Source organism: Pinus tabuliformis, chromosome 2_2 (genome assembly GCF_031772625.1).
Source record: "Pinus tabuliformis cultivar Carrire ecotype Pingquan chromosome 2_2, CPIR1, whole genome shotgun sequence".
Lineage (NCBI taxonomy): Eukaryota > Viridiplantae > Streptophyta > Pinopsida > Pinales > Pinaceae > Pinus > Pinus tabuliformis.
This window is the reverse complement of record NC_142300.1, coordinates 729,305,327-729,315,676: the sequence shown is the minus strand read 5'-3', so window position 1 is coordinate 729,315,676 and position 10,350 is coordinate 729,305,327.

The following is a 10,350-nucleotide window of genomic DNA, read 5'->3' as shown; positions in this document are numbered from 1 at the left end:
AAAAGAATTGGAATAAAAAGATCCTTGGGTGAAAACCTCTCTGAGGCGCCCAAGGCAGATAGTAGGGGTGAAAACCTCATTGAGGTGCCCCTGCTATCTTAAAAAAAAAAAAAAAAACAAAAAGAAAGGAAAAGAAAAAAGAAGAAGGAAGAAACAGAGAAAAAACAAGTTTAATCTCTGGAAATTGTTGCAGGTTGCAGGAACACAATGAAAAAAGGAGGCCTCTCAACTCAAGGACAAGGGTCCCTACCAAGCTACCAGGCAACCTCACATACACTCCCTCCATGAACACTCATTTTTTCCAAGGTTTGGACACAATCTGGTCATGGTTTAGCCTTCTACAGGAAGCTACAAGACTTTCTACATGAAGTTCTGTATTTCTACAGGAAACATCCTGTAGAGCCTTTGGGCGGGCTAGGACCGATTATGAAGAAGAATTTGAAGCTTGAAGACCATTGAGGAGGCATGCAACCACTCTTTTCTTCAATCCTCCACTTGTTTCACCTCCTTTCACCACCTTTGCTACCATATGGTCGAATATACCTGCACAGTCATACCAGAACTTTGTTTTCTCAGATAAAAAAAAATTGTTTTTAAGTAGGAAATAAAGCATGCAGAGGCTCGCACACGTTACCTGTCAAGGGGATCTCAAGACCCTACACCTGTGAGCGCGACTCAATGATCTCGGCATGCACCCCAGGAAGAGAAACGGCTACAGGATGTCCTACAGGAATCCTGTAGCAGCTGATCCGGCTAGAGCACATACCATGGAGACACCAGCAGCTCATGAAGCCGGTGCATGCAGCATACACCACTAGGAAATCGGGTCTCAAGGTCTCGTAGCCAGCAGCAGCCAATGAATAGGAGCTCCAACACCCGTACACGAAGCAACAGCAAGTAGATCCAGCATTCCTCGTCCTGAAGCCTGAAAAAACCCACGTCCACGGCCGCACAGGTAAGTGCCTAACCTTATTTCGTCAAATTACATAAGCTATACTCTAAATGTGCATGACTGTGAGAATGAACAGATTGAACAAGTCGGGTAGCCATTCAACTGGCCACCACAACCAGTCCGACGGCCTCGTAGGATCCAAATGGGCTTGGTTATGTCGAAAAGATGGGCAATTGACACGTGGGAAGCGTCCAGTCGGAGAGAAGCGGTAGTATAACAGGAATGGCGGCGGTGAATGCAAAGGGAAGAATTCGGCGGTCAGGGACACGCCGAGGAATGATGGCTGTGACGTCGGCCAACGGATCGACTGGGACAGCTCACCCCCGCGCCATGAATTCCGCAGCAATTCAAAATCGACCGGCTGAATAACTTATGATACACTGCAGTCATTTACTCACAACCGTTTTGCAGCCGAGTACGCGTCCTCAATCCTCTGCAAGTTGTTAGCCCGAGTTCTCGGCCTGTTCCAACGTCCTGTTGCTGCTCAGAAAGTCCAGTACCACTGTAACGTTCTCCAAAAGCCGTGCACAATTTCTACAGGAAGCTGCGCTACAGGGAGTCCGGCATTACGGAGAAGCTTGGATTGTTCACATCGAGGGTGGAAATTCTCAGTGAGGTAGGCCTGAACATAACTTTCCCATGCAAATAATTCAAAAGGTGGTGAATTCGACGTGTTGAGAGGGTAGGGAAAATGTGAATAAAGTCTGTCTATGAATTCAAAAGTCGTTTTCTTATCGCTGCATGAAATTGTCTTCGTAGTCTGCATGCGAGATTTTCTCCAGGGTTTTGAATTAAAATCCCTCCTGTAGAAAAAATTGAGACACTGTCAAGGCTCACCGGTGGAAAATTGTGAATTTTATATGACTGTGTGCATAACGGAGATGTAGCTCTGCGCTCTGTGTAGAAAAATCCCAAAGCTCTCCTTCTGTACATGAGCAGGCAAGTTCAGAACAACAAAAACAAGCTTTTTTACCATGCCGGGAGGGTTCATTAGAAAAGAGCCCTCGGACTCCAAGAAATTACGGGAAACCCCTGAGGTGGTGGACTTGTTTTCCCATGCACACTGGATGCCATTCTGTGACAAGCTTCAAGGTCACGATGACGAAATTATAGAAGAATTCCTAAGGTCCTTGAAGCCGAAGTCAAAGACATTGGCCGTTGTCAACTTCAGAGGATTGACCCTCAGACTCACCCCGCAGCTCATTAGCAAAGTAACTGATCTACCGATGGGAGTACCCTGGGATAAGGAGGAGAGAAAATTGGGTCAGAAAGCTAAAAAAGAGTTCTTCTTGCTAGAGGAACAATTTTCAGAGGACAAGAATGGAGTTCGAAGAACTAGCCTACAACCGTTCTGGAGTGAATTCAGCCTCCAAATTATGAAGTATATTATGTGTGAGGGGCGATTTAGCATCGTGTATGGTTATCATTTCCAGTTGCTCACAGAACTTAGGCACCAAATGGACCTACCCTCCGAACAAAAATTGAGCATTCCTTACTTCCTCCTGCAATCCATGATTTAGTGTGCCACCAAACTGAGAGAGGGGACACCAGACCAGCTAGCCCATCATGGGCTTATCAAGCTCCTCGTGGAAGATGCACTCCACACTTACACTGTCCCTCTCTCCTGGGAAATTTTTCGGAATATGTCTAAAGATGATGACATCCGAATTTTGGCCGAGGAGCTCACTTCCTCCAGCAGCGAGGAGAAGGAGCACACTCAGGCAGAGAAGAAAGCTAAAGGACAAGAAACCCCGGGCAAAACACCAAAGAAAGAACAGAAAGGAACGCAAGAAAAAGGCCAAACTGCCAAGACAGGGGGTGGTAAAATTACACCAACACCCAGGGAGAAGAGATTACAGAGCAAGGTAGAAAGGACTGATAAAGTCCAAGCCAGTGAGGGCACCCCTAAGGCAACCTCAGTCAAGCTAAAGGAAAAAGCACCCTCAGCCAAGCAGGCTAAAACGGTGCCATCCGCTTCTACAGGAAACCAGAAGGCTATTTCTACAGGAAGTTTAAAAACGGCTTCTACAGGAAGCCAGAAACCAGCCACTACAGGACTTTCTACAGGAAGTCCAGAAAAAGGATAGCAGAAGGAGAAATCGGCCGAAATTTTAGCTAGGGAGGCAGCAGCTGTGCTGGCCACCCTAGGTACCTCTCCCAAGCCAAAGGAAAAACGAAAGAGGGAGACTCCTATGTATTTTAAAGCAAGAAGGAGTGTGAGAATTAAGACTGGCATACCCCAGCCTCCATCAAAAGAGCCAATCACAATTGTGGATACCCCTACCACACCAAGGGATAGGTCCCCCTCCAAGACATCCATTACTTATGAGCGGGGGAGCCCGAAAACATCCTCATGGAGGGAAAGGATGGAGAAATTGAACCCGAAAGCCTCTCTATAGGATGCCGAGGCGATTCTATAGGAAACTTTGGCTAGGCTGAAGGAAACTGAGCAGATGGAGGAAAGAGCAGCTAAGTCACCACAGGAGGAGGAGAAGACCGAGGTCATCGTGGAACCAAGCCCCCAGCCCAGCCTGGGCTCTTATTATAACTTCTTGGAGGCCGGCAAAATTATTCATCAAAAATTCACAGTGCCACTGTTTCTAGCACTAGAGGAAGAAAGAGTACGAGCCCACACTTGGATGAGGATCGGTAAATCCAAGGGGGTAGCAAATATAGGGCCTCTAGAGGAAAGGCTCAAGGAAACACAAAGGGAGTTGGCAAGAGTACGGCATGTGGAAAGCTCCCAACAAGCCAAGTTAAGAGAAGAGAATGAGCTGCTTAGACAGCAGCTACAGCTACAGGGACAGAGGAGAGAAGAGGAAACAACAGCCAAGGACACCACAGAAGAACCTCAAGAAAAAGAAGGAATGCAAGCTGATCTTGAGGAACTAAACTGGCAACTACAGGAAAGGGAATTACAGGCAGGCATAGAGATACAATCTCTAAAACAGCAGATGCAAGAAAAGGAGGCACAACTGGCCTGCATGGCCAATTGGGCAATGGATGCTTTGCAATGTAGGCAGCCGGCCAAATCCTATGGATTATACCTAAGGGATCAGTGGCTGAAATTCCAAATTAACACATTGGCACTGAGGGTATCTCCCAAATCCAAAACCCCCAGTAGTTCATGGATTTATGTAACAGCAGTTCATTAGAAGACAAGGCCAAGCTATCAGAGTTCTACCTTCATAATTTGGCCCTTCCAAATGTAACCTCATGGGACCCCAACACAGCAGTAGGGGATATGCAGCTGATGGTAATGACCTCATGGTTAAACCACGAAGAAAAGAGAGCGGCAGAGGTCAGAAATGTCATGAACCGAGAACTACATGAACCATTGCTGATTATAGCAGAGCCAGGGGACCCCACAACATTGATATCAGCCCACCAGCACCTAGCAACCAACTCTCAGGCTTTATTAGAGTACATGGATCGGCAAGCTCAGGCCATAGCACACTTCGAGGATATGGAGCGATTATTAGGGGAAAATTGTGTTCATGCTTGCACCCGTAGGTGGAACACATTGTCCCACGACCTCAAAATCAGGGAATATCACACTCCAACTAGAATGAGGGAGGCCTTGGCACGAGTGCCTCTCTACAAGAAGTTTATGTAGAACCTCCAGGCCAGCTGGATCGGCCTCAAGCTAAGTCCACGTTTGCTTTTGGGATTGTTAGAAGGAAGCACAGAAGAAGAAGAGCATAAGCAGTGGGAAGAGGTGGAAAGGAAGGCCAGATTCCATGACAGTGAGGAGGATACTACTTCAGAAGCCTGGGATGTGAGGGTGGCGATTAAAGAAATGAAAGACGAGGAGCTGGACTAGTTGCTCAGAGGATGAGCAACCCTTTTAGCAGGGGGTGATGATGAGCCCCAAATTTGGTAACTTTTTGGGCTCATTTGGCCTAATTATCCTTGTTCAATCCTTCATTTTTCATAGCTTATGCATTATTTTTCAGTATGCTTATGTCATTTGTACGAATAAGGGTAGTCACTCTTCCTAGGTGGCTAACACGTGCTCATTTCAGGTTTTTTGACACATGTTGGATCAAAACCGAGCAATCATGGGCTAGAAGAAAGCCAAGATTGGGGTGAGGATTCGTAGGGGGGTTGTCTATGGCATTAAATCGCCTTCCTCAGGATCTTCACCCCCAACTCCGAGCTCCAAAGGCCACCAAAACCGGATCTAGAAGGCAGCCAAGTAGATTTTGGAAGGAGCTGTCTACTCACAGTTTGGGCAGCCAAGTCCCATAGATTTAGGAGGCCATTTAGGGCCCTCGTGGTGTATAAATGTTAAGGCCTCAGCCTTCGTGAGGGACTTTTGGAAACCATTGCATATTTTGCACTACAGTGCTATTAGCTCTACTTTGTTCTCTTGTAGCCATTTTGGGCATAACTCTTGACTTATGACTATTTTTTGATAATGAGAAGCAAAACAATTTTATATCAACTCTGAGTTTTCTATAGGAGCCATAGCTCTCAGGGTTGGGCCCAACCTGAGAGCCTAGGGCTTCCTTTTTGTACTGTTACCTTTCCTTTATGCATCGTTGTTCTCCTTTTATGCTTTTGAAATGTATTTCTGTTGGGCAGATTTAGTTGTGTTGGTTAAATAGGTCACTCTTTATGAATAGAATTGCTTCAAATGTTTAAAATGGATTGGTAGGATAATAACAGGAAGAAGCTCCAAAAAAGGGTCAACAACACTCTCTGTTTCGCCTCATCCTTATTGGATCAGGGGCTGGAACTGAAGAAACAGTGCTGCCCCAACAAAAATACTAGTTTGCTTGACCATGCAATCCTTAGTGTACTATTTTCATTTGCAGAAGTTAGTTATGGGTTCAGATCTCTGAAATGTTTCTTTGCATGATTGATGTACATGGTTTTCTTTCCAAATAAAGCTGTTGTTCATTCGTTTTATTGATAGTTAAATTAGATTAGCTAGGACTTTGATTATTTGTAAGACGTTGTTGATTTGGTTAAATGTACATTGTGCAGGGCATCTCTACCACTCTCTCATCTGCCTTAGCTTCATCAAAGCCAGCTGTTCCATCTCCTAGCTAGGTTCCTCATCTCACATTTGTCCTCTTGCCCACGTAACCCTACCTTTTTGTGAAATCATTGTTTCAGCCTTCTTTGAGCCAATTTAGCCATCTACACCTTCTCACCACTCCATCCACCAGTCCCTGGGCCACTCCATACCCCTATCCTACCTCCATATCCATTCATGCATCTTCCCTCACTCACCCATCCTCCAAAATCCAATTTTGAAACATCTTGTAGAAATTTCTGAACATCCTGTAGAAATTCCTGAACATCCTGTAGAACCCCTGCAGACTTCCTGTAGAAGCTCACAAGTGATGTTTCTTGATAGCCAAACTTTGTGAAACTCTCTGGAAGGATGTTAGGGACTCCTTAAACCCTCTCTGAACCTTCCCGACCTCTTCCAAGAATTTTGCCTCCTTGATCCACCCCTGCACAGTCAAAGGACAGTGAAAGCATATGCATGATGAAACTGACGACTTAATCAAAAATACAAAACGATGTTTTCTTCAAATAGAGGTAGTATAGACACATGTATTTTACCTTCATATAAGTAATGGCATCTCTTCCAGTATTTTGCATTCTCTCCTTTGCATCAGCAGGACTAGCTGGTAGAATTAGGGTTTGCTAGGGTTTGCGTTACTTTTTGGCTTTCATTTCTTTCCACAAGTAGATTAGCTTCCTTTGAGTTAGCTTTCATACATCAGTTAAAAAGCTTCTTCTAAGAGCTCATAGAAGTTGGCTTAAGCCCCTAGCGGACTTGTGCCAGCTGACCAAGTGATAGCTACGGCAAGAGCTAGTACTTGTGCATACAGCATCGTCGCTTCCAAGTTTGTTACAAACTACGGAGTTGATAAAAGTAAAGAAGGGAGTCTTAGGAGTTTCAGCACTATTGCTGCAATACTAGAGCCCACCAGGAAGTAGTTCTTTTCCTTCCTAGATGGTTTCAGTAGCTAAAATCAGATTCATATCGCCCCTGAAGACCAAGACAAAACAACCTTCACCTGTCCCTGGGGTACATTCACGTATAGAGTATTACCATTTGGCTTGTGTAATGCCCTAGCTACATTCCAGAGAACTATACTCATTATTTTTGTTGATTTCATAAATGAAGGACTTGAGGTGTGTATGGGCGACTTTACTCTATATGGGCATAACTTCAACCAAGCATTGCAAACATTAGAAAAAGTATTAGAACGATGCATTGCTACCAGGTTATGTTTAATAAGTTTCAAGTGTCACATGATGATGACCGAGGGCATAATCTTGGGACATTATATCTCTATAACAGGGATACAGGTAGATCCAACAAAAAATTAGGTAATTCTTTTACCGCCTACTCTCTGCACTCAAACAAAGGTACATAGCTTCCTGGGATATGCAGGCTATTATCATAGATTTATTAAAAACTTTTCACAAATTGTTGCACCTTTATATGCTTTAACTGGAAATGTTGATTTCAAATGGTCTAACAAATGTCACACAACTTTTATAGGTCTAAAGAAACTAGTCTCAACAACACCAGTATTATATGGACCAAAATGAGAGTTGCCTTTCCACATATCCATAGACACATCATATGTAGCTATAAGCATTGTCCTCGGCCAAGAGGAGGGCATGAAACCTTATGCTATATATTATATTAGCAAAAATATCACTTCTGCGGAACTTAATTATACAGTAACAAAAAAAAAATCTTAGCTATTATTTATGCAATAAACAAGTTTAGACATTATATAACTGGCTAACAAATCTTTCTATATACTGATCACTTTGCCATTCGGTGTCTAGCTAATAAAACTATCACAAATGGTCGAGTGACACGATGGATATTGCATTTGCAGGAGTTCGACATTACTATTAAGGATCGTCCGGGGAAGGAAAACCCAGTTCCCGATTTTCTATCTCGAATCCTAAAGGTGAATGATCCACTGGCAGAAGACGACCAATTTCTAGATGAACATCTATTTCCCTTAGTAGTCAAGGCGCCATGGTACGTAGATGTGGCAAATTATCTGGCAGTAGGGAAGCTACCTAGGCATTAGATGATAAGAGAAAGGAAACAGATCGTTCAGCATAGTGCCCGATTCTCTTGGATAGGTGGATATCTTTTTCACACAGGAGCCGACATGTGTATACACAGATGCATTCGCGAGGATGAGATTTATGAAATCCTGAAATCTTGCCATGATGAGCCCTGCAGGGGACACTTCGTAGATCATAAGACAGGGAATAAGGTATTACAGATGGGCTATTATTGGCCCACTATTTTTAAGGATGCTAAGAAATATGGCCAGGCTTGTGATAGCTGCCAAAGGATGGGTAGGCCTGACCAAAGTGATGAAATTCCTCTGCAACCCAAATTAGTCATAGAACCCTTCGAGAGATGGGCATTGGACTTTGTTGGTCCATTCCATCCGCCATCCATTCAAAAGGCCTACATATGGGTTGCCACAGATTATGTGACGAAATGGGTGGAAACAATAGATTTACCAAGAGCCACAGAGGAAGCTATGCTTAACCTCCTTTCCGGATTATTTGTGTGATATGGTTTACTGCGAAAAGTGATCATAGATGGGGGAGGGCAATTCGTAGGACACAAGATTACTACCACTCTCAGAAACCATCATATTACACACAGGATCACATCCCCATATCACCCACATGTGAACGGGCAAGTAGAAAGCACCAATAAGGTCATTGAAGCGATTCTGACCAAGATATTCTCAACACACCGGCGAGACTAGGCTGCTAGACTACCAGAGGTCTTGTGGGCCTATCGCATGACTTGGAGGAATACTACTGGATACTCTCCATACCAACATGTGTTCGACAAAGAACCTATTTTTCCGATCAAATTCGAAATAAAGACTCTAAGAATGGTCGAGGATGTGGGGCTGGATCTATCAAAAGCCCAAACCAAGCGACCTCAACAGATCAACGAACTAGATGAGGCTCGACTGCTCGCTTTGCAACAAACCGAAATCATCCAGAAACAAAGGGAAAAGTGGCACGACACCTTATCAAGAGGAAGACATTTCAAAAATGGAATTGGGCACTCCTTTACGACTCTAGATTCCAGGATTTTCCGGGCAAATTGCAAACAAGATGGCTCGACCCTTATGAGGTTAAAGAAGTGCATAGAAATGGTACTCTTACCTTGATTACCATTGATGGATCTGTCCATTATTTTCAAGGTGAACGAGAATCGAGTGCGTCTCTATCACAAACTGCTCACCAAGGAGTCTTTCTACGAGTAGGTACGCGAGCACCCATCCATGCAAATCTTAACTGTAGGGAGTGATGACCCAACAATTTTTCTTTCAAAAAATTGAGTTTTCTTTAAATTGTAAATAATGTATATGTTCTCTTTGATTGATTTCAATTTAGATTAGGCATCACCATGTAAATATAAGGATTTTTTTTTTAAGTGCTTGATAAGCGTTATTCAATCAATTGAACGGTTGTTGTTCAATTGATTTAACAACACTTTTACGTTTGTAATTTTTTGTTGTTCAAACGATTGAACGATTGTTGTTCAATTGATTGAAAAACACTTTTACATTTTTTTTGCTTTTTTCTATTCAAACGATTGAACAAATTGTTGTTCAATCGATTCAACAACACTTTTACATTTTTTTGCAATTTTTGTTGTTTAAACGATTGAATGATTGTTGTTCAATCGATTGAACAACACTTTTGCATGTTTTATTTTAATTTTTGATGTTCAATCGATTGAACAAATTCTGTTCAATCCATTGAACCACACCTTTGGTCTTTTTAAATAGGACAAACTGTGAATTATTTAATTATTGATCATTGTGCCATCTTTCTTTTTTATTTTATGTTTTGAATAAACACCATTTGAATGGATTTGTGCCTAATATAAGCAAAAACAGTAATGATAATATCATTATGACCTATGAAGCCTTTTGATGGTTATCTTTATTCAACAACGGATATGGTTTATCTTTATAATGACTGGCTGAACATATCTTCTTTGGACACATCATAAAATGATTCACTATTTTCAAACCATGTTGGCTTATGTTTATACTTTCAAATGGATAAATCTCGTTGATACGATGATATGGGGGTAAGAGTATAAACCTTCATTGGCATATTTTTACTTCTTACACCATCCCTAACTCTTAAGGAGCAAATGAGCATCCCTCTTGTTACAATAAAAATTTCAAAAGAAAAAATGGAAATAATGAAATATGAAAATGCATCAAACATTGTCTTAAAGAGGATAGGGGGTCTCATCTCAAGCCAGCCTACCATGCTCATAAGGATGTAACGGGGGACATTCCAATTTGGCCACCAAACCAAGGTAATGACCTTATTGATGATTAAAACTG